This window comes from Hibiscus syriacus, unplaced genomic scaffold, assembly GCF_006381635.1.
Source record: "Hibiscus syriacus cultivar Baekdansim isolate YM2019G1 unplaced genomic scaffold, ASM638163v2 tig00111582_pilon, whole genome shotgun sequence".
NCBI classification, from domain to species: Eukaryota; Viridiplantae; Streptophyta; class Magnoliopsida; order Malvales; family Malvaceae; genus Hibiscus; species Hibiscus syriacus.
In genome coordinates this window covers 7,874,945-7,899,042 of record NW_024063126.1, presented here as the reverse complement: position 1 = coordinate 7,899,042, position 24,098 = coordinate 7,874,945, and positions in this window count along the sequence as shown.

The window sequence follows — 24,098 nt, the reverse complement described above, 5'->3', positions numbered from 1 at the left end:
ATTTGTGTTTTGGAGGGTCATGGGAGAATGTTCATGGTGTTTTACAATATATGCCTTTACCCATGAATCTTCAACTAAAACTGTCATTAAAAAAGTTAACTTATGAAACTCTAATGTTACGTGTTTCAAAGAAATTGAATTTAGAGCTCCTAAGTGGATTTAGGCTATCTTATCAGATAAATGGTAAAGTTTATTTGTTAACCGACAATGAAGATGTTGAACGATTCATTGCTTACATTAGTGTTTCAAGTGATGATGTTACATTGTATGTTGTTGAACCTAGAAGTAGTATTGTTGGGTCAGTAGCGGGTAGTAATCAACTAAGTTTTTCTCAAAACCCACAACCTTTCTCTAATCCAAATCCCAATCAACTTTCAGCACCAAATTCCGGTTTTCGTATTGACCAATTAGACGATGATGAGCCAACAGAAAAAATTGTGAGTACTAGTCAGTATTCGAAATTTGATCTTGGTCAATACCCGGACTTTGATATTGGTAAATACTCATATTTTGATGATGTTTCAGAAGAAGAAACAGACCCTGCATGTAATGATTTTGATATTGGTCAATACTCGAATTTTGATGATGAAACAGCCATTGCCGAGGAAGATGTTGTTGATGATAATGAGGAGGAAGTTACAACTGTGAATGAACATGTTGAACATCCATTCTGTAATTCATATAATCCTGAAGAAGAAAAAGAAGAAGAAAAAGTCCCCGAAGAAAAGAAAATGCCACAGGAGTATAGCTGGAATATACCAGAATTACTTCAGATACCGGAATAAGAGTTGGTAAAGAAAGCAGTTGATTGTTACACAAAAGTTATTCGTATAAAGAAAGATGATTGTTTTGATACAAAGGAAGACTTGAAGATAGCTTTGTATACGAAATGTGTGGAAGATGGCTATCAACTAAAAGTTAACAAATCAAGCAAAGATCGTTTCGAAACAAGGTGTATGATTGAAAAAAACTGTACGTGGCGTATGATTGCAAAGATGATAAAAGATTGCGAAATGTTTCAAGTTAGGACTTTTATTGATAAACATACATGTTCAAGAACCCAAGTTTTTCCTCACCATAGACAAGCAAACAAAAAGGTGTTGGGTGGTTTTCTGGCTGAGTTAATGTTTTTGAATGGCAGGGTATATCGGGGACATGAAATTATGACTGACATGAATGCTCGGTTCAAGATTAGTATATCATATTCTCAAGCTTGAAGAGCCAAATGTTATGCCTTGGAATTGTTGAGGGGGTCGCCAGAAGCATCGTTTGCCCAACTGCCGTCTTATTGTCACAATTTAAAGCTGAAAAATCCTGGGTCGGTAACTCATATCAAAACAGATAGAGATGGACGCTTTGAGTTGCTGTTTATCGCCATTGGTGCTGCGGTTAGTAAATCAATATAATTCTGTTGACTCATTTTTGTTAGTTATATGCATTTCACATTTAAATGATTATATTTCTTGTGTATATTATTTTGTAGATTCGTTCGTTTATTACTTGCATGCGCCCAGTTATTATAGTTGACGGAGCACATTTGAAAGGTCGATACCTTGGAGTAAACTTATTAGCAGTAGCCATGGATGCTAACAATGGGATATTGCCAATAGCTTACGGGGTTGGCAAATCTGAAACCTCTGATTCATAGACATGGTTTATGGGGCATCTTAGGGATTGCATAGGTCCTATTAGCAATCTGAAAATCATATCCGATAGGGCAAACTCAATTGACAAAGCTGTTAGAAGGTGTTTCCCAGATGCTTTTCATGGACTTTGTGGTGTTCATTTGTATAGAAATCTAAAATCAAGGTCTGCTGGTATAAAAAAGCACAAATGGACATACTGGAAGGCTGTAAAAGCTTATCGGGAAGTGGATTTCAATAAGCATATAAACTGTTTAAGACGTGTTTTGCCTCAGTGTGCTCAAACACTAGAAGATGTCGGGTTTGAAAGATGGTAAAGAGTACATCAAATTGGAGCAAGATATAGTTTCATGACGTCTAATAGTGCAGAATCAATCAACGCTCTAAGTCGTCATTCCCGGAAATTACCCATTACTATGTTAATGGAGTTTTTTCGAGCCTCTATTCAACAGTGGTACTACAAGAAAAGAAACCATGCAGGTATTATTTCTTTGAATTCGTAACTTATCATATATTTTACTAAGTATTATTTATTTAAATTTACAGGAACATTGGAACATCGTGTTACACCATGGACTGAAAAAAAAGATAACGAAACGTGTTGTGAAGTCAACGTCATGGAGAGTTGAACCATGTTCAAACACTTTGTTTGAAGTACTGGATAATAACTTAAATGGGCTTGTCGATCTAAATGCAAGGACATGTAGTTGTATGAAATGGCAAACATCTGGTTATCCGTGTGGCCATGTTATAAAAGTTGCTCTTCATCTAAACCAAGATGATTCAAGCACATACGCTATGGATTGCTACACTACAGAAGTATATCGACAGACTTATGCCGAGATTGTCTACCCTATTCCACATCCTTCTGAGTGGGACATACCAGATGACTTACAAACAGTTTTTCCACCAGCCATGGATAGAAGGCTACCTGGCCGACCAAAAAGTCACGATCGTATACCGTCTAAGGGTGAAGAGAAGAAGAGATCGACATGTAGTCGGTGCAAGGAAAGTGATCATACAAGGTTGACATATGGTTCACCAGTGCCATCACAATCATCTTTTCCTCTACCAAAATATGGATCCTCATCAAAATCCAAAGCTTATATGATGTCAAGCAAAAGGCAATCAAAATCGCAATCATCTTCAAAATCCCAATCACAACCGGCTTCACCTTTTGGGACTGTTAACTTAGGTGATTTTTAAATGCAAACGTTTTATTATGTGTATTTTATGTGTGCACTTTTAACATTTTCAGTTAGGCATGTATTAGTAACTTGAGTTTGAACATTGCTATGATCTGTTCAGTTGTTATCACTTATTAGACATTCATTTGACTATCACAACGGGGAAATCGCAACGCGAAAATGACTATCGCAACGCGAAAATGGCTATCACAACGCGAAAATGGCTATCGCAACGAGAAAATCGCAATGCGAAATGAAAATCGCATTGCGATTTTCTCGTTGTGATTTTCATTTCGCATTGCGATTCTCTCGTTGCGATAGTCAGTTTCGTATTGCGATAGTCTGTTTTGCCTTCAACATAATGCAAATTGAAAATCAACAAATCAACTATTACATTTCAATCAATTAAACAAGCACAAATAAGAATTATGTACACATCAATTAAACAAATCAACATTTACAAATCATTTTTTACAAATCAATTAAACAATCAAAAAATAATAATAATTCTTATTTCCTCATCAATTATTGAATCAATGAATAAACTTTTGCACCCGTACATCCATTTCACGCAGCTCACTTAAGGATTAACCTGCAGAAACCAAACATTTACTTAAACAAGACTTCCTACACATCTAAAACCTACAAACAACAAATTATTAAATTCTAGGTACTTAACCAAACATTTTCAAACCAAAAGGAGCATATATGTTAACAAAACTTGCATTTGACTTACCAATTAACAATGAATACTTTCATAACGCGGATGCAGGTAGGCAGCGTCTCGAATATATCGCTCTAGCCATATAATGCCAAAACCACAAGCCTACTGTAACTCTATCTCTATCGGTGGGAGGTAGAAACTCTGTGCTTCCCGTCGTCAAACGCGCCAAGCACATGCATACGAGAGGACCACAATCCCCTCTGGCTCCCGGTGATTGTTGTGGCACGGTCTCGTCTCTGACAACTGTGACATTGAACTTCTTTGGCTTCTTGTGTCCAGAATGAGTCCAATAATTAATCCCATCCAAGAACTTAGCCAAATGAGAGCTCCATCCCTTGATAATATCTCTCAAATCAGACAGTGATATGTAATTTATCATGCTGTCATATACTATTATCTTCAGGGATGAGAGCTGAAGTTGGACGAGAAGCCAATGACGACGTTCCAAAACAGGGATAAACACCTACAATCATAAGTAATAATTCATTTATTTGCGCACTTATTTATGAACACCTTTAAAAAATTTAAAAAATAAACACTAACCTTATCAACCTCTCACCATGCAGGATAAAGTTTAGCTTGTCCATTGCCCAACGAAAATGATTCATCTCGTTGATTCTTCAAGTGAACTGTGTGAAAAGCCGCCGACATTATTGTATATCGCGAATTTTTTTTAATTTTTCCTAAGCTTCCTTATTATTAGAAGACGTGACACCCACGCATCGATATGCTGTTTTACAAAAAAGACATATATTAGTGAATTACATTAATTTTTAAAAAAATTAATCAAAATCATATATAAGACAAATATAAGACTTACCTCCCCATCGAAATAGCCACTGTCTTCAACCCCTAATAACACACCCCACCAAGACCGATTAAGCAACAAATACATCTCATCGTTGAGTTTGCTTATGTCAGTGTAACACCCTTGGCTCCGCTGATGTAGATAAAAATCAACTGCGGTCTTAGCCCAAAGGGTATTATCCAGAATTGTTTCCGGTAGTTGTCTCCTCTCCACTTCAGATACCGGAAGGGTACTAGCCGGTAACTCATACGAGAGCCAACTCTCATCCATCATGTCCGGCAACGGTAGGGGTTTCTCAATAATTCGATATATTACCCCATGTGAATCGGGCTCTGGAATGGTAGGAGGGACCTCTTCAACGATGACAGTGGCCTCTTGAACGGTGGAGGGGACTCTTGAGGGATGATAGGGGCCTCTTGAACGATTGGAGGGGACTCTTGAGGGATGACAGGTGAGTCGGGCTTCTTCTTGCGGAGTCTTCGCACCATTGGGGTGAACAGAGACGTAATAGCACGTGCACGCCGTCTGATGCGTGAACTCCGTCGTGCAAGGAAAACCCGACGTAAAGCATCCACCTTATCGGGCCGCTAAAAAAAATTAATACATAAATCAGTAAATAAACAGACATGATATTAAACAAAGACAAATATGTTTCAAACTTGCATTGTATTCACCCAAGTCATTATTCTATCATAGTTCCCAAAATGCATCAGATAACATTCCAGAAGTAAGCACTTATATAAACATTTAAAAGGACAACATATATAAACATTCCAGAAGAAGAATAGTTTACTTTCGCAACACGAAACTTACTTTCGCAACGCGAAAATTACTATCGCAACGCGGAAATGGCTATCGCAACGCGAAATGGCTATCGCAATGCGAAATGAAAATCGCAACGACAAAATCGCAATGCGAAATGAAAATCGCAACGACAAAATCGCAACGCGAAACACAAATCGCATTGCGATTTTCATTTCGCGTTGCGATTTTGTCGTTGCGATTTTCATTTCGCATTGCGATTTTGTCGTTGCGATTTTCATTTCACATTGCGATAGCCATTTCCGCGTTGCGATAGTCATTTTCGTGTTGCGAAAGTAAACTATTCTTCTTCTGCAAATTGAAACTTGAATGGATTGCATTACTTCAACCAAAAGACAAAAACAAAACCAAAAATAAATACTAACAAAAATAGTTTAGCAGTATTGGCAGCAACCGAATGAATTTATTAAGCAATCTAAGTGAAATGGTTAATCTAAGTGAAATTACGAGTAAATTTATCATCAAGTTAAATATGAACAATCTTAAACTTACCTCGTTGCGTAGAGTATGAACCTCATTCTGCAACGATGCTACCATCTCACGTAGAGCGGCTACCTCACCGCGTAAAGTAGACACCTCAACACGCCATGCACAATCGTCTTTGCGTAAAGTACCGACCTCCTCACGCAAGGCATTGACCTCATAACGTAACTCCCCTAACTCATCCCGTGGAGGTGGAGAACAGGGAGATAAACGTCATGGCATCTTTGCAGGTCGCCTAACTTGCGGTGATGGTGGAGAAGAGGCTCGATGATGTGACAGAATAGGTGATGGCTGTCGTTGTGGAGGTGTATAGTCGGGTCGATCAAGTGATGGCTCTGGGTGAGGTGATAGCTCTGGGTGAGGTGATGGCTCCCGAAGTGGAGGCTGCTCATCATCCGTGCCATCAAAAAAATGCTTACTAGCTTGCCACCAATCAGTGGCAAGCTCAGCTTCCGTGGGTGTCAGCCTCTGTAATGGAGTGTTGGCCTCCTAACAATATAAAAGCTCAAACAAAGTTAAACGTGTACTAGTAATAACTTGTGTATAAACATATGGTAGTATTTATGTTAACTTACATTATTTATTGTCGTATACCGTAGTAAATCTTCCCATTGCAAGGTCCGTTTCCTCTTCCAGGAAATATCACTGGGAATATCATTTGAAGTTTTTATTGCATATGTCTTCATGGCGGGAAAGGCCTCAAATATCCAAATCTACAAACAATATAATAACAAACATTAGTAATTGTTAAATAATTACTTATAATTTTGGAAACATTATATAAAAATTCTTACCTTAAAGGCCCAAATAAAGCCTGTCAAAGTGTATTTGGAACCATCGCCATGCAAACTTTTTCGATCATCCAAGGCAGACGATAACTTATTCCATGTAGCTTTCCATAAATACGAGCCCCACGGAAACAGGTTCCACACATTTAGGTCTTCTACCAATTTGATTAGATCATTCGGAATAGGTTGTCTGGCCTCTCTGCCTAAAAAGTCGGCATGCAAAAGTATTAGAAGGCATATTCGGACAACATTGACGTCATTCATCCGAGTAAAACCATCTTTCTTATTCAATAATCTCGTCAGGTCTTCCACGTGTAGATTCTGCCTCTCCAGCTCAGGAAAAACCCGGGATAACCATGATGGGCGGGTAATGTGTCTAGTGTACCGACCTACATCATCGTGTCCGAAGCGTAGACCGGTGATTAAGCAAAACTCCTCCCGCCCAAAACATGTATACGCCGGTGGAAAATCAAACCATATCTCTTCATCACGACGTTGTATAGTATCTGGTAGATCGCTAGTCATGGTTTGAAGAAACAGGTGTGTCAACATCGCATCTCCACCGGGATGTTGTACTTTCAGCCATGGCCCGAAGCAAGTATCCTCAAACATTTTTCTTTGTGCAGGTGAAAGCTTCGACGCAATTGTTTTGGCCAGGCTGACTTTATTTCTTAAGGTCAATTGAGCCGAATAAAAGTTCTACAAAAACAATAAACATACTAAGTTAGATATACCAAAAACAATAATAAATATAAAGAGTAGTAGTTTATTCTTCAAGCTTAAATTTGCAACACTATGAATTTCGTATTTGTCTTTGTTTTTTGGTTGAAGTAATGCAATTCATTCAAGTTTCAATTTGCAGAAGAAGAATAGTTTCTGAAAATGAAAATCGCAACACGAAAATGACTATCGCAACGCGAATTTGATTATCGCAACGAGAGAATCGCAACGCGAAACTAAAATCGCGTTACGATTTTGTCGTTGCGATTCTCGGTTGATTTAATAAGCAATCTAAGTGAAATGGTTAATCTATTATTGAAATTACCAGTAAACTTATCATCAATTTCAATATGAAAAACCTAATAATAATGCAAAAATTTCAAAAAGAAAATAATTAAAAAAACTAACACTCGGTGGTTGATTTGGTTGATTTTTCATTTCTGATTGTGAGGGTGGCTCTGAGAGATGGAGATAGACGGATTTTACCGGAGATGGGGACGGATTTCTTCGGAGGGTTGTGAGAGAGTGAGAGATGGAGATGGGACTGAGTTGTGATTTTAGGTTTTAGGTTATGAGTTGCGATTACGGGATATACTGTGGACGGTTCAGTGTTCCAATATATTAATATTCGTGTTTGGAATTTGAAAATAAAATACGCGTTGCGATACTAATGGCGCTTTGAAAATCGCATTGCGATTATGTATTATCTCGTTGCGAAAGTCAGTATCGCGTTGCGAAAGTAAGTATCGCGTTGCGAAAGTCAGTATCGCGTTGCGATTTTGTATTATCGCGTTGCGATAGTCAGTATCGCATTGCGATTTTCCCAATTCGCGTTGCGATTTACTTATTCGCATTGCGATTTACTTATTCGCATTGCGAATTGGGAAAATCGCAACGCGAAATTGGAAAATCGCATTGCGATAGTCATAATCGCGTTGCGAATCTGGAAACTGATTTGCGATAATGGAGATTGCGTTGCGAATTAGCGATCGCATTACGATTTTGTTGGTCATTTTGGGAAATCCGAAAAAAGTTGGTTAAAATCGTATATTATATGAGATTTTTAGTCACTGAGGTTATTTTCTCTAATTTTATTTTATACGTAACAAAAGAACCAGAGTCACATTGTTAGTGACATTGTATAACGTCACTTAGTACAAATGTCAATAATAATGGATGTAATTCACCCAAATTTTTATAAATTACAATAGTTACCCAAATAAATTACAATAATTGTTCAAAACTTTTACAAATTACAACAATGACCCAAAACTTTTATAAATTTCAACAATAGACCAAAACTTTTATAAATTACAACAATGGCCCAAAACTTTTATAAATTACAACAATGGCGTTGGCCCAAAACTTTAATAAATTAAAACAAAGGCCCAAAACTTTTATAAATTACAACAATGGCCCAAAACTTTTACAAACTACAACATTTTGACCCAAAACTTTAACAAATTACAACAATGGCCCAAACCTTTTACAAACATTGGCCCAAAACTTTAACAAATTACAATAATGGCCCAGAAATTTTATAAATCAAATTAATATCCCAAATGTTTTTCAAATTACAATAAAAACCTATAAAATTTAAAAATTATAATAAAGACTCATCTTTTTACAAATTACATTAATGTCCTAAAATTGTACAATCATTGCAATTTGATTCTTTTCTTCTAAAATGCCACAAACCAATCACCGCATCTTCACCACAATTCCGAAGCTTTCATACTAGTACTCAACTATCTTCCTCGATCCATTACCTCTCAGCACCATTACCGGTCATTGTTTCCAAACTCTTAAACATTACCCAATGTTACCATTAAACAACTCTTCATTCAGACCTTCACCATTTTCTCAAACCAATAACATCTTAGAGAACGTTGATTTATAGAGGGAGAAAGAGTGTCTCTTAACTAAATCTACCTGACAATATTTACATCATATCACTTATAAAAGATGATACATTACATTAACTATAAAGATGATAGTTAATTTGAGAAAAATAAAACTGAATTCTTGATAATGCCTATAAATTTATTTTTAAAATGCTCAACGATATGAATATATCATTTTAGCACACATCAACAAAAGAAATGATGTCACAACATGAACCATAGGATAAGACACATCCTCATCCTCATGAAAGATAATAAAAACATATGACATGGTAACTTAAAAGGCATAGCTTCAGATACAAACAACATGCCAAGTGCAAGAAAACACACACAAAAACATATCAAAGAACGTGATTAGTACAAATATATCAAAGCCATGATAGTCTTCTGAGAATAAAATGCATTAAAGAGTGATACATGAATTAATGAATGTAAAACTCTGTCACCTATATCTAATTAGGTATTTCAAATACAGATAATACATTTTTGTACATACACCAGAATAGATGATTGTACTTATTCAACAAGCCACGTAAATGCACAATATGCTTGCATAGTGATATGCCTTGATAAATACCAAAAGAACAAAAAAAAAAAGAAACATGAAAATGAAGAAAAAAAACGAAGTATGAACAAATTGAATAGTCATGTTAATAAAAAAGATAGGACTAAATTAAAATATCAACAACAACTAAACCAAGTATTTTCTATTCAAATAAAATAAATGTTGTATTTAGAAAGAAAAAAAAATCGACTGTGACAATGCTACAATAAATAATTATGATTCTAGTTGTTGTGGGTGTACTTATTTACTGGTCTTAGACTTAAAAAAACAGCATTTGCAGCCCCTAATATGGAGGTATATGATCTATAAAGTACAACCAGCAGAAAAGAGATGAAATAGAAAAATATGGGGGTTGCAATTTTATGAATTTTGCTCGAAGACTATTGTAAACTAAATTTATTTGGACTATTAAAAGGTTGTTCTCTTGTTGTATTAATGCAATGCTCCAAGGTACTGTAACGAAGTTTAGTGACTTAAGAAGCTATTGATTCATACATCCTAGATTAATATCATTGCTCATACCGTAGTATATGGACACTAATAAGGAAATACTTAAAATGTCAACTAAGGTGTTAGCTGAATGTAAATTAAGGTTGAAGTAAGCTCGAGTATTCGAGTAAAACACGACTAGAAATTCAGGCATATTGTTATGTGCCATTATTATAAGAGAAAATAAACTCATTGACCGAAAATTCCTTATAATATACGATTTTAACCATTTTTTTACGATTTGCCAGAATGACCAACAAAATCGCAATACGATCTCTAAATCGCAACGCGATCTCCATTATCGCAATTCAGTTTCCAGATTCGCAACGCGATTTTGACCATCGCATTGCGATTTTCGAAATCCGCGTTACGATTTTAGATAATCGCAATGCGAATATGTAAATCGCAATGCGAATATGTAAATCGCAACGAGATAACACGTGATCGCAACGCGATTCTGACTATCGCAACGCGATTCGGACTATCGCAACGCGATAATACGTGATCGCAACGCGATTCTGACTATCGCAACGAGATTCTGACTATCGCGTTGCGAAAATATAAAATCGCAATGCGATTTTCAAAGCGCCATTAGTATCGCAACGCGTATTTTATTTTCAAATTCCAAACACGAATATTTACCCGTAATCGCAACTCTTACCCTAAAACCCTAAATCACAACTCAGTCCATCTCCATCTCTCACTCTCTACGGCGACATCCGTCCCCATCTCCGATGAAATCTGTCCCCATTTCCGGCGAAATCCGTCCCCATCTCTGGCGAAATCCATCTATCTCCATCTCTCAGAGCCACCCTCACAATCATTCACGACCAGAAATGGAAAATCAACCACCGAGGGTTAGTTTTTTTTAATTATTTTTATTTTGAAATTTTTGCATTATTATTAGGTTTTTCATATTGAAATTAATGATAAGTTTACTGGTAATTTCAATAGTAGATTGCTGCCAATACTGATACTGTTTAGTCTTTAACCCTGTGAAGTTAGTATTTGTCTTTGTTTTGTCTTTTGGTTGAAGTAATGCAATTCATTCAAGTTTCAATTTTAGACAATGACCATTTGAAACCGAGAATCGCAACGCGAAATGAAAATCACAACGACAAAATTCGCGTTGCGATAACCATTTCGCGTTGCGATAGTTAAATTCGCGTTGCGCTAATCATTTTCGTTTTGCGATTTTCATTTTCGTGTTACGATTTTAAGTTTCAGAAACTATTCTTCTTCTGCAAATTGAAACTTGAATGAATTGCATTACTTCAACCAAAAAAAAAAAAGACAAATACGAAATTCACAGTGTTGCAAAATTAAGTTTGAAGAATAAACTACTACGCTTTATGTTTATTATTGTTTTTGGTATATCTTCACAGTGTAGTTTTTGGTATATCTAACTTGGTATGTTTATTGTTTTTGTAGAACTTTTTTTCGGCTCAATTGACCTTAAGGAATAAAATAAGCCTAGTCACTACAATTGCGTCGAAGCTTTCACCTGTACAAAGACAATTGTTTGAGGATACTTGCTTCGGGCCATGGCTGAAAGTACAACATTCGGGTGAAGATGCTATGTTGACCCATTTGTGGCTTCAGACCATGACACGCGATCTACCCGAGAGTATAGAACGTGGTAATGAAGAGATATGATTTCATTTTCCACCGGCGTATACGTATTTTGGGCAGGAGGAGTTTTGCTTAATCACTGGTCTACGCTTCTGACACGATGATGTAGGTCGATACACTAGTCATATTACCCACCCATCATGGTTATCCCGGGTTTTTCCTGAGCTGTCAATGGAGAAGCTGAATTTACACGTCGACGACTTGACGAGATTATTTAATAAGAAAAATGGTTTTACTCGGATGGATGACGTTGATGTTGTCCGAGTATGCCTTTTAGTACTTTTGCATGCCGGCTTTTTAGGCAGAGAGAGCAGGCAACCTATTCCTAAGGACCTAATATTATTGGTAGAGGACCTAAATGCATGAAACCTATTTCCGTGGGGTTCGTATCTATGGAAAACTACCTGGAATAAGTTGTCGTCTACCTTTGATGACCGCAAAAGTTTGCGTGGCGATGGTTCTAAATACACTTTGTCAGATTTTATTTGGGCCTTTAAGGTAAGAATTTCTATATAATGTTTCCAAAATTATAATTAATTATTTTAACAATTACTAATGTTTGTGTATTATATTGTTTGTAGATTTGGATATTTGAGGCTTTTCCTGACATGCAGACATATGCATTCAAAACTTCAAATGATATTCCTAGGGCTATTTCCTGGAAGAGGAAACGACGGCTGTTGATTTGGGAAGAGTTACTACGGTATACGACAATAAATGATGTAAGTTAACACAAATACTACCATATATAAACAAGTTATTACTAGTACACGTTTAACTTTATTTGAGCTTTTATATTGTTATGAGGACAACACTTTATTACAGAGACTGACACCCACGGAGGCTGAGCTTGCCACTGATTGGTGGCAAGCTAGTAAGCATTTTTTTGATGGCACGGATGATGAGCAGCCTCCACTTCGAGAGCCATCACCTCACCCAGAGCCATCACCTGATCGACCACACTATACACCTCTACAACGAGAGCCATCACCTATTATGTCACATCATCGAGCCTCTTCTCCACCATCACCTCATGATAGGCGACTGGCAAAGATGCCACGACATTTATCTCCCTGTTCTCCACCTCCACCTCCACGGGATGAGTTAGGGGAGTTACGTGATGAGGTCAATGCCTTGCGTGAGGAGGTCAGTACTTTACGCGATAACAATGGTGAATGGCGTGAGGAGGTATCTACTTTACGTGGTGAGGTAGCGGCTCTACGTGAGATGGTAGCATCGTTGTAGAATGAGGTTCATACTCTACGCAACGAGGTAAGTTTAAGATTTTTCATTTAACTTGATTTACTCGTAATTTCACTTAGATTAACCATTTCACTTGGATTGCTTAGTAAATTTATTCGGTTGCTGCCAATACTGCTAAACAGTTCTAAAATAACTTAGTATTTATCTTTGTTTTGTCTTTTGGTTGAAGTCAATAAATTCATATTTGTCTTTTGGATTGCTTAGTAAATTCATTCGGTAGTAGTTTATTCTTCAAACTTAAATTTGCAACACTGTGAAGTTAGTATTTGTCTTTGACTTTTGGTTAAAGTAATGCAATCCATTCAAGTTTCAATTTGCAGAAGAAGAATAGTCGCAACACGAAAATGATTATCGCAACGCGAATTTGAATATTGCAACGCGAATTTGACTATCGCAACGGGATAATCGCAATGCGAAAACGACTATCGCAACGCGAAAATGACTATCGCAACGCGAAGTTGACTATCCCAATGGGATAATCGCAATACGAAAATGACTATCGCAACGCGAATTTAGTTTCGCGTTGCGATTTTGGTTTCACGTTGCGATTTTCTCGTTGCGATAGTCATTTCGCGTTGCGATTATCTCGTTGCGATAGTCAAATTCGCATTGCGATAATCATTTCGTGTTGCGATTTTAAGTTTTGTGTTGCGATTTTAAGTTTTAGAAACTATTCTTCTTCTGTAAATTGAAACTTGAATGGATTGCATTACTTCAACCAAAAGACAAAGACAAATACTAACTTCACAGTGTTGCAAATTTAAGTTTGAAGAATAAACTACTACCCTTTATGTTGTCCTTGAACATGCACTAAACCTATATGTTGTCCTTTTAAATGTTTATATAAGTGCTTACTTCCAGAATGTTATCTGATGCATTTTGTGAACTATGATAGAATAATGACTTGGGTGAATACCGTGCAAGTTTGAAACATATTTGTCTTTTTTTTCACTATTTAATATCATGTTTGTTTATTTACTGATTTTATGTATTAATTTTTTTTAGCGGCCCGATAAGGTGGATGCTTTACGTCGGGTTTTTCTTGCACGATGAGGTTCACGCATCAGACGGCGTGCACGTGCCATTAAGTCTCCGTTCACCCCAATAGTGCGAAGACTCCGTAAGAAGAAGCCCGACTCACCTGTCATCGTTCAAGAGGCCCCTATCATCCCTTAAGAGTCCCCTCCCACCGTTCAAGAGGCCCCTGTCATCGTTGAAGAGGTCCCTCCCAACATTCTAGAGCCCGATTCACACGACATATTATATCGAATTATTGAGAAACCACCTCCCGTGCCAGACATGATGGATGACTGTTGGCTTTCGTATAAGTTACCGGCCAATACCATTCCGGCAGATGAAGTGGAGAGGAAAAAACTACCGGAAACAATTCTGGATAATACCCTTTGGGCTAAGACCGTAGTTGATTTTTATCTACATGAGCGGAGCCAGGGGTGTTACGCTGACATATACAAACTCAACGATGATATGCATTTGTTGATTGATCGGTCTTAGTGGGGTGTGTTATTAGGGGTTGAAGACAATGGCTATTTCGATGGGGGGTAAGTCTTATATTTTTCTTCTTATATTTCATTTTGATTAATTTTTTTTAAATTTATGTAATTCACTAATATATGTCTTTTTTTTGTAAACAGCATATTGATGCATGGGTGTCACGTCTTCTAATAATAAGGAAAATCAAGAAAAATAAAAAAATACGCGATATACAATTATGCCGACGTCTTTTCACGTAGTTCACATGAAGAATCAACGACAAGAATCATATGTGTTGGCTAATGGACAAGCTAAACTTGATTCTGCATGGTGGGAGGTCGATAAGGTTAGTATTTATATTTTAAATATTTTAAAGGTGTTTATAAATAATTGCGCAATTGAATTATTACTTATGATTGTAGGTGTTTATCCCTGTTTTGGAACGTACTCATTGGCTTCTCGTCGAGCTTCAGCTTCCATCCCTGAAGATAATAGTATATGACAGCATGATAAATTACATATCATTGTTTGATTTGAGAGATATTATTAAGGGATGGAGCTCTCATTTGGCTAAATTCTTGGATGCGATTAATTATTGGACTTATTCTGGAAACAAGAAGCCAAAGAAGTTCAATATTATAGTTATCAGAGACGAGACCGCGCCACAACAAACGCCGGAAGCCAGAGGAGATTGTGGTCCTCTCGTATGTATGTGCTTGGACCGTTTGACGACAGGAAGTACAGAGTTTATACCTCCCACCGATAGAGATAGAGGTGTAGTAGGCTTGTGGTTTCAGCATTTTATGGCTAGAACGATATATGCGAGACGCTGCCTACCTGCATCCGCGTTATGAAAGTGTCCATAAACAATTGGTAAGTCAAATGCAAGTGTTGTTAAGTACTTAGAATTCAATATAATTTGCTGTTTGTTGGTTTTAGATGTGTAGAAAGTGTTGTTTGAGCAAATGTTTGGTTTCTGCAGGTTAATCCTGAAGTGAGCTGCGTGAAATTGATGTGCATAAACAACTGTTTGGGGTACACTTTTTTTTTATTGTAATTGATTCTTAAAAGTCTTAATTGATTCTTAAAAGTCTTACTTGTTTAATTGATGAGAAAAATAATATAATAAGAGTTGATTTGTTTAATTGATGTGTAAATAATTCTTATTTGTTTAATTGATGTGTAAATAATTATTATTTGTGCTTGTTTAATTGATTAAAAGTTGATTATTGATGTGTAAATAATTCTTATTTGTGCTTGTTTAATTGTTTGAAATGTAAAAGTTGATTTTTTGATTTCAATCTGCATCATATTCGCGTTGCGATAGTCTAATACACTTTGCGATTTTCTCGTTGCGATAGTCAAATTCCCGTTGCGATAATCAAATTCGCGTTGCGATAGTCATTTTGCGTTGCGATTATCTCATTGCGATAGTCAAATTCGCATTGCGATTATCCCGTTGCGATAGTCAAATTCGCGTTGCGATAGTCATATTTGCGTTGCGATAGTCAAATGAATGTGTAATAAGTGATAACATCTGAACAAATCATAGCAATGTTCAAACTCAAGTTACTAATATACATGGGCCTAACTGAAAATGTTAAAAGTTTACACATAAAATACACATAATAAAACGTTTGCATTTAAAAATCACCTAAGTTAATAGTCCCAAAAGGTGAAACCGGTTGTGATTGGGATTTTGATTTTGATTGCGATTTTGATTGCCTTTTGCTTGACACCATATGAGCTTTGGATTTTGGTGATGATCCATATTTTGGTAGAGGAAAAGATGATTGTGATGGCACTGGTGATCCACATGTCAACCTTGTATGACCACTTTCTTTGCACCGACTACATGTCGATCTCTTCTTCTCTTCACCCTTAGACGGTTTACGATCGTGACTTTTTGGTCGGCCAGGTAGCCTTCTGTCCATGGCTGGTGGCAAAACTGTTTGTAAGTCATCTGGTATGTCCCACTCAGAAGGATGTGGAATAGGGTAGATAATCTCGGCATAAGTCTGTCGATATACTTCTGTAGTGTAGCAATCCATAGCATATGCGCTTGAATTATCTTGGTTTAGATGAAGAGTAACTTTTATAACATGGCCACACGGATAACCAGATGTTTGCCATTTCATACAACTACACGTCTTTGCATTTAGATCAACAAGCCCATTTAAGTTATTATCCAGTACTTCAAACAAAATGTTTGAATATGGTTCAACTCTCCATGACGTTGACTTCACAACACGTTTCGTTATCTTTTTTTCAGTCCATGGTGTAACATGATGTTCCAATGTTCCTGTAAATTTAAATAAATAATACTTAGTAAATTATATGATAAGTTAGGAATTTAAAGAAATAATACCTGTATGGTTTCTTTTCTTGTAGTACCACTGTTGAATAGAGGCTCGAAAAAACTCTATTAACATAGTAATGGGTAATTTCCGGGAATGACGACTTAGAGCGTTGATTGATTCTACACTATTAGACGTCATGAAACCATATCTTGCTCCAAGTTGGTGTACTCTTGACCATCTTTCAAACCCGACATCTTCTAGTGTTTGAGCACACTGAGGTAAAACACGTCTTAAACAATTTATATGCATATTAAAATCCACTTCCTGATAAGCTTTTATAGCCTTCCAGTATGTCCATTTGTGATTTTTTATACCAGCAGACCTCGATTTTAGATTTCTATATAAATGAACACCACAAAGTCCATGAAAAGCATCTAGGAAACACCTTCTAACAGCATTGTCAATTGAGTTTGCCTTATCAGATATGATTGTCAGATTGCTAATAGGACCTATGCAATCCCTAAGATGCCCCATAAACCATGTCCATAAATCAGAGGTTTCAGATTTGCCAACCTCGTAAGCTATTGGTAGTATCCTATTGTTAGCATCCATGGCTACTGCTAATAAGTTTACTCCAAGGTATCGACCTTTTAAATGTGCTCTGTCAACTATAATAACTGGGCGCATGCAAGTAATAAACGAACGAATCTACAAAATCATATACACAAGAAATATAATCATTTAAATGTGAAATGCATGTAACTAACAAAAATGAGTCAAAAAAATTATATTGATTTACTAATCGCAACACCAATGGTGATAAACAGCAACTCAAAATGTCCATCTCTATCTGTTTTGATATGAGTTACCGACCCAGGATTTTTCAGCTTTAAATTATGACAATAAGCCGACAGTTGGGCAAACGATGCTTCTAGCGACCCCCTCAACAATTCCAAGGTATAAAATTTGGCTCTCCAAGCTTGAGAATATGAGATACTAATCTTGAACCGAGCATTCATGTCAGTTATAATTTCATGTCCCCGATATACCCTACCATTCAAAAATATTAACTTAGCCAGAAAACCACCCAACACCTTTTTGTTTGCCTGTCTATGGTGAGGAAAAACTTGGGTTCTTGAACATGTATGTTTATCAATAAAAGTCCTAACTTGAAACATTTCGTAATCTTTTATCCTCTTTGCAATCATACGCCACATACAGTTTTTGTCAATCATACACCTTGTTTCGAAATGATCTTTGCTTGATTTGTTAACTTTTAGTTGATAGCCATCTTCCACACATTTCGTATACAAAGCTATCTTCAAGTCTTCCTTTGTATCAAAACAATCATCTTTCTTGATACGAATAATTTTTGTGCAACAATCAACTGCTATTTTTACCAACTCTTCTTCCGGTATCTGAAGTAATTCTGGCATATTCCAGTTATACTCCCGTGGCATTTTCTTCGGGGACTTTTCTTCGGGGATTTCTTCTTCTTCTTCTTCTTCAGGGTTATATGAATTACAAAATGGATGTTCAACATGTTCATTCACAGTCGTAACTTCCTCCTCATTATCATCAACAACATCTTTCTCGACAGCGGCTGTTTCACCATCAAAATTCGGGTATTGACCAATATCAAAATCATTACACGTAGGGTCTGTTTCTTATTCTGAAACATCATCAAAATCCGAGTATTGATCAAGATCAAAGTCTGGGTATTGACCAAGATCAAAATTTGAATACCAACTAGTACTCACAATTTTTTCTGTTGGCTCATCATCGTCTAACTAGTTAATACGAAAACCGGAATTTGGTGCTGAAAGTTGATTAGGATTTGGATTAGGGAAATGTTGTGGGTTTTGAGATTGTGTTTGGTATTGGAAATGTGGTGAAACAAAATTTGCTTGGTGATGAAATTGTGGTGGAACCATTAAATTTTGAGCACCATAAACCGGGGTTGAAAAACTTAGTTGATTACTACCCGCTACTGACCCAACTTCACTAATTCTAGGTTCAACAACATACAATGTAACATCATCTTGCGAAACACTAATATAAGCAATGAATCGTTCAACATCTTCATTGTCGGTTAACAAATAAACTTTACCTTTTCTCTGATAAGATAGCCTAAATCCACTTAAGGGCTCTAAATTCAATTTATTTGCAACACGTAACATTAGAGTTTCATAAGTTAACTTTTTTAATGACAGTTTTAGTTGAAGATTCATGGGTAAAGGAATATATTGTAAAACACCATGAACATTCTCCCATGACCCTCCAAAACACAAATCTATCCAAACATGATCAACATTAGATGATTTCATTATTGTAAATTAATTTACTAAACAAACGAGCTGCGAAACTAAAACCTGTTGCCGGATGGGGAAGGATGTCGTTGGATATAGGAACGGATGTCGCCGGAGAGAGTGATAGATGGAGATGGAATGAGTTGTGATTTAGGGATTTAGGTTATGAGTTGATGCTGCTGCGTAGTAGTTATATACCCATTTGTTTTGCGAAACTAAAATCTTTTGCGAATTTGAAATTCAGTGATGCGTTAGTCAGAATCGCGTTGCGATAGTCTGAATCGCGTTGCGATCACGTATTATCGCGTTGCGATAGTCAGAATCGCATTACGATCACGTGTTATCGTGTTGCGATTTACATATTCGCAATGTGATTTACATATTCGCATTGCGATTATCTAAAATCGCAATGCGGATTTCGAAAATCGCAATGCGATGGTCAAAATCGAGTTGCAAATCTGGAAACTGAATTGCGATAATGGAGATCGCGTTGCGATTTAGAGATCGCATTGCGATTTTGTTGGTCATTTTGGCAAATCATAAAAAAGTTGATTAAAATCGTATATTGTAAGGAATTTTCGGCCATTGAGGTTATTTTCTCTTATTATAAACATAGACATACACAAGAATATTTCATTACCATTTCTAGTCGTAATTTAGGTTACTATTTGTTGTTATCTTAAATAACAAATTAATATAGTTAAATGTTATCTTTAGATTCAATACACAGTCCCTACCATGAAATATATTCAAATGCAAAAGCTATAAACAAGACAATTTATAATTTTTCTTAAACACTAAATTGAACAAAAAGAAACTAATGAAGAAACATATAAATAATATTTGAATCTTTGTGCAATAATATTCAAATCCTTAATCCAATCCATACATTATTTCTCCTATTAATACTTTATCAATCGAATTTGCAAACCTACAAAAACATTATTGATCTTTCACTAACTCTTGGGTAAATCATTTGAAATTTTGAAAATATCACTATTATTTATCATACTTGCTAGAACAAAGGTAACAAATCATATATTAGAGGCTACTGTTTTTCTTTCATAAAAACACAACTATATTTTTAATATTTTATTTTACCATTTCAATTACCGTAATAAACTATATCAACCAAATCACCACTATTTACTTTATAATATATTCTATTATTATATATTTTATTTAATTTTCCACTGTTACCCTACGAAATCAAAGCTAATGGAAATTGGACCTTGTGATTTGTTTTGGCTAGGAATGTAAAATCGGGTAATCGTTCAGGTTTCAGTCGGATTTACTAAAAATTAACTGACCCTATTCCCATATGTAATGGGGTAAGGGGAGGTAGGGTAGTAGGTTGCTCCCAACACCAAGTTGAGAGCAGCTTCCGTGAAAGACCTCCGTTATGAATTGCCCTCAGTGGGACTCGATCCCACGACCACAAGGTTAAGAGCCTTGTGCTCTACCAACTGAGCTAGACATGCAAGACATTTAGAGTAAATTACTAAGAATATAAATAATCATGGTTTAATTTTATGAAAAATACAAATTTAAGAATTAAATTGAACAAATATGAAATTACAAATTAAAATTTTAATAAATTAAACAACACACATTGATGAGGGATTAAATCGAAATAATTTTAAATTGTGAGCTTTAAATTAATACAAAAAGTACTAAATTATACCCATTTAAAAAGTTATGGGCAAATTAAAAAATAGAAATAAGTAATAAGTATGGGTCAATTTCATATGCAAATATAATTTTAAGGCCTAAATTGAACAAATATGAAATTACAAATTAAAATTTAAATAAATTAAAAAATACGAAGGGATCAAATCGAAATGATTGCAAAATGTGAAAAAATACTGTAAAATGGACTAAATTGCATTCATTTCAAAAGTTGAGAAAAAATTGAAACAACTAATATATATATATATATATATAATATAATATAATATAAACTATATAGTTTATTTTTATATTATTATATACTATATATTATATATATATTATGTATAAACTATATATACCATGTATAAATTATAATATTATATAGTTTATATATGAACTATTGAACTATATAGAAACTACATAGTTTATATATAAATTATATATGAATTATATATAAACTACAATTTATATTTATATATTATGTATAATTATAAATAATATATATTGTATAAATTATATAGTTTATTAATATAAACTATATAACTTATAATATATATATATAGATATAGTATATATGGTTTAAGGTTTAGGGTTTATGATTTAGGGTTAATTTATGGAATTATATATAAATTATATAGTTTATAGATGGTAGTATTTAAACTACATATAAACAATATAAACTAACCTATATGTAAACTATTTATACTATATAGTTTACATATGAACTATATGTATAAACTATATATATAAACTATGTAAACTATATAGTACATATGACCTATATATATAGTTTATTAGTGAACTATATAAACTATTTATATAGTATATACTATATATATAAATTATAGTTTAGATTTATATACTACATATTATATATATTTATATACTATATTTTATACTATTAATATAAACTATAGTTTATATTTATATACTATATATATGAACTATAGTTTACATATAAATTATAGTTGATATTTACATATGAACTATAATTTACATATGAACTATATATATAATGTATTAGTGAACTATATACACTATTTATATAGTATATACTATATATATAAACTATAGTTTATATTTATATACTACATACTATAGTTTATATTTATATACTATATATTATATATATAAACTATATATACTATATAGTATAATTTACATATGAACTATATATAAAAACCATATAAACTATATACTATAGTTGATATTTATATACTATATAATATAATTTATTCTATAGTATATATAAACTATATAAACTATATATTATATAGTTCATTAGTATATATAAACTATATGGTATATATAAACTATACATTATATAGTTTATTAGTATATATAAACTATATATATATATAAACTATATGGTATATATAAACTATACATTATATATTATTCATTAATATATATAAACTATATATTATATAGTTCATTAGTATATATAAACTATATAGTATATATAAACTATATATTGAAAAGTTCATTAGTATATATAACCTATATATTAATTTATTAATATAAACATATATATTAATTGAAAGAATTGGAAAATATATAAGGATCAAATTGAACAAATTTTAAATATGAAGCTTAAATTAATAAATTGTAAAATTAATTTTGGACTAAATTGAAAAAAGTTGAAATATAAAGCTTAAATTAATATATTGCATCATTAAATTTGGACTAAATTGAACAAATTTAAAACTAGGAGACAACGCTACAATGCCAAATGAAATTAAAAAACACGTAGGTCAAAACCCAAACTCGAAACCCAAACGAACCCGTATAAAAGGATTTTTTTTTCATTTTCACCCATTTTCCTTTCTTTTTCTCAGTTTGTTATTTTGCTCTCTCTCTCTAACTCTCTAATTCTCTCAAAATAATATGCATTCTCTCTAGAAATTCATCTATGTTCATCACTTGTTCATCCCAGTTGTTCCCCAAAATCCTCTTTTGATCTTAAAAAACACCAAAACCCAAACCATTTCGTATTGTTTTCGATCAAACACCCAAAAATTCATCCGTGTCCATCCCAGTTCTTCCCCAAAACCCTCATTTGATCTTCAAAAACACCAAATCCCAAACCATTTCTTGTTTTTTTTATCAAACACCCAAAAATTCATCTGTGTTCATCCCAGTTCTTCCCCAAAACCCTCCTTTGATCTTCAAAAATACCAAAACCCAAACCATTTAGTGTTTTTTTAGTCAAACACCCACAAATTCATCCATTGTTCATCAGTGTTCTTCCCCAAACCCTTACAAACACCCAAAACTTAAAACCAACTTGGTTTTTTTCGATCAAACACTAAACTCAAACATCATTTCATCACTGGTCATCTCGAAACACTTCTTTGATCCTTACAAACTCTGAAAACCGAAACCCAAACTGTTTATCTTCTCTAACCCTAACCCAAACCCAAACTAAAGCCCGAACCAAACCCAAACCCAAACCCAAACCAAACCCAAACCCGAACCCAAACCCGAATCCAGGTATTTCACATTCCCTTTTTTCTTTTTTCATTTTTATTTTAATATTCGAATTAATATATTCTTTATTTGTTTTGTAGGTGAAAACCCAACATATCAGAATGACGAACATTCTGAAAGAGGTAAAATGTCCATTCATTTTTTTGTATATTCTTGATATATATATATAATGGTATAAAGTGATGTAAATGATATACTATCAGAAGCAGTTAATGCAAAACTAACCCTGGCTTTTTATTGCAAGATGATGTAAATGATATATGCTGAAAACATTTTGATGTTTCGATATAACAAATTAAGTATAAATGAATTTTAAGATTTTACAAATGATTTTCTAAGTATATTCGATTTAATTACTTGAATATCAAATTAGTATTCTAAGTCTTCAAGATCAATTTCAAACCTTACTAAATGTGTAAAACTGTGTTTTATACTTAATATATTTTTGAAACAATTTTCACAAAGTATTTTGAACCAAAATCAAGCCTAAAATCAAATTTTCAAAGTGATGCACCGATGCACCAATCCATGCATCGATGCACCATGGAATAAATTGAACATCGAATGCATTTCATGCATCGATGCACATATTATGCATCGATGCACTCAGAGTTTTATGAAAACATCGAATGCATTTGATGCATCGATGCACCAGCCATGCATCGATGCACTCTGGCTATTTTGAAACATCGAACGCATTTCATGCATCGATGCACTCTTAGTGCACCGATGCACTAAGGGTCCAACAGTCAAAATATTTGAATTTTACACTTGATGCACCGATGTACCTTGGGTATGCATCGATGCAC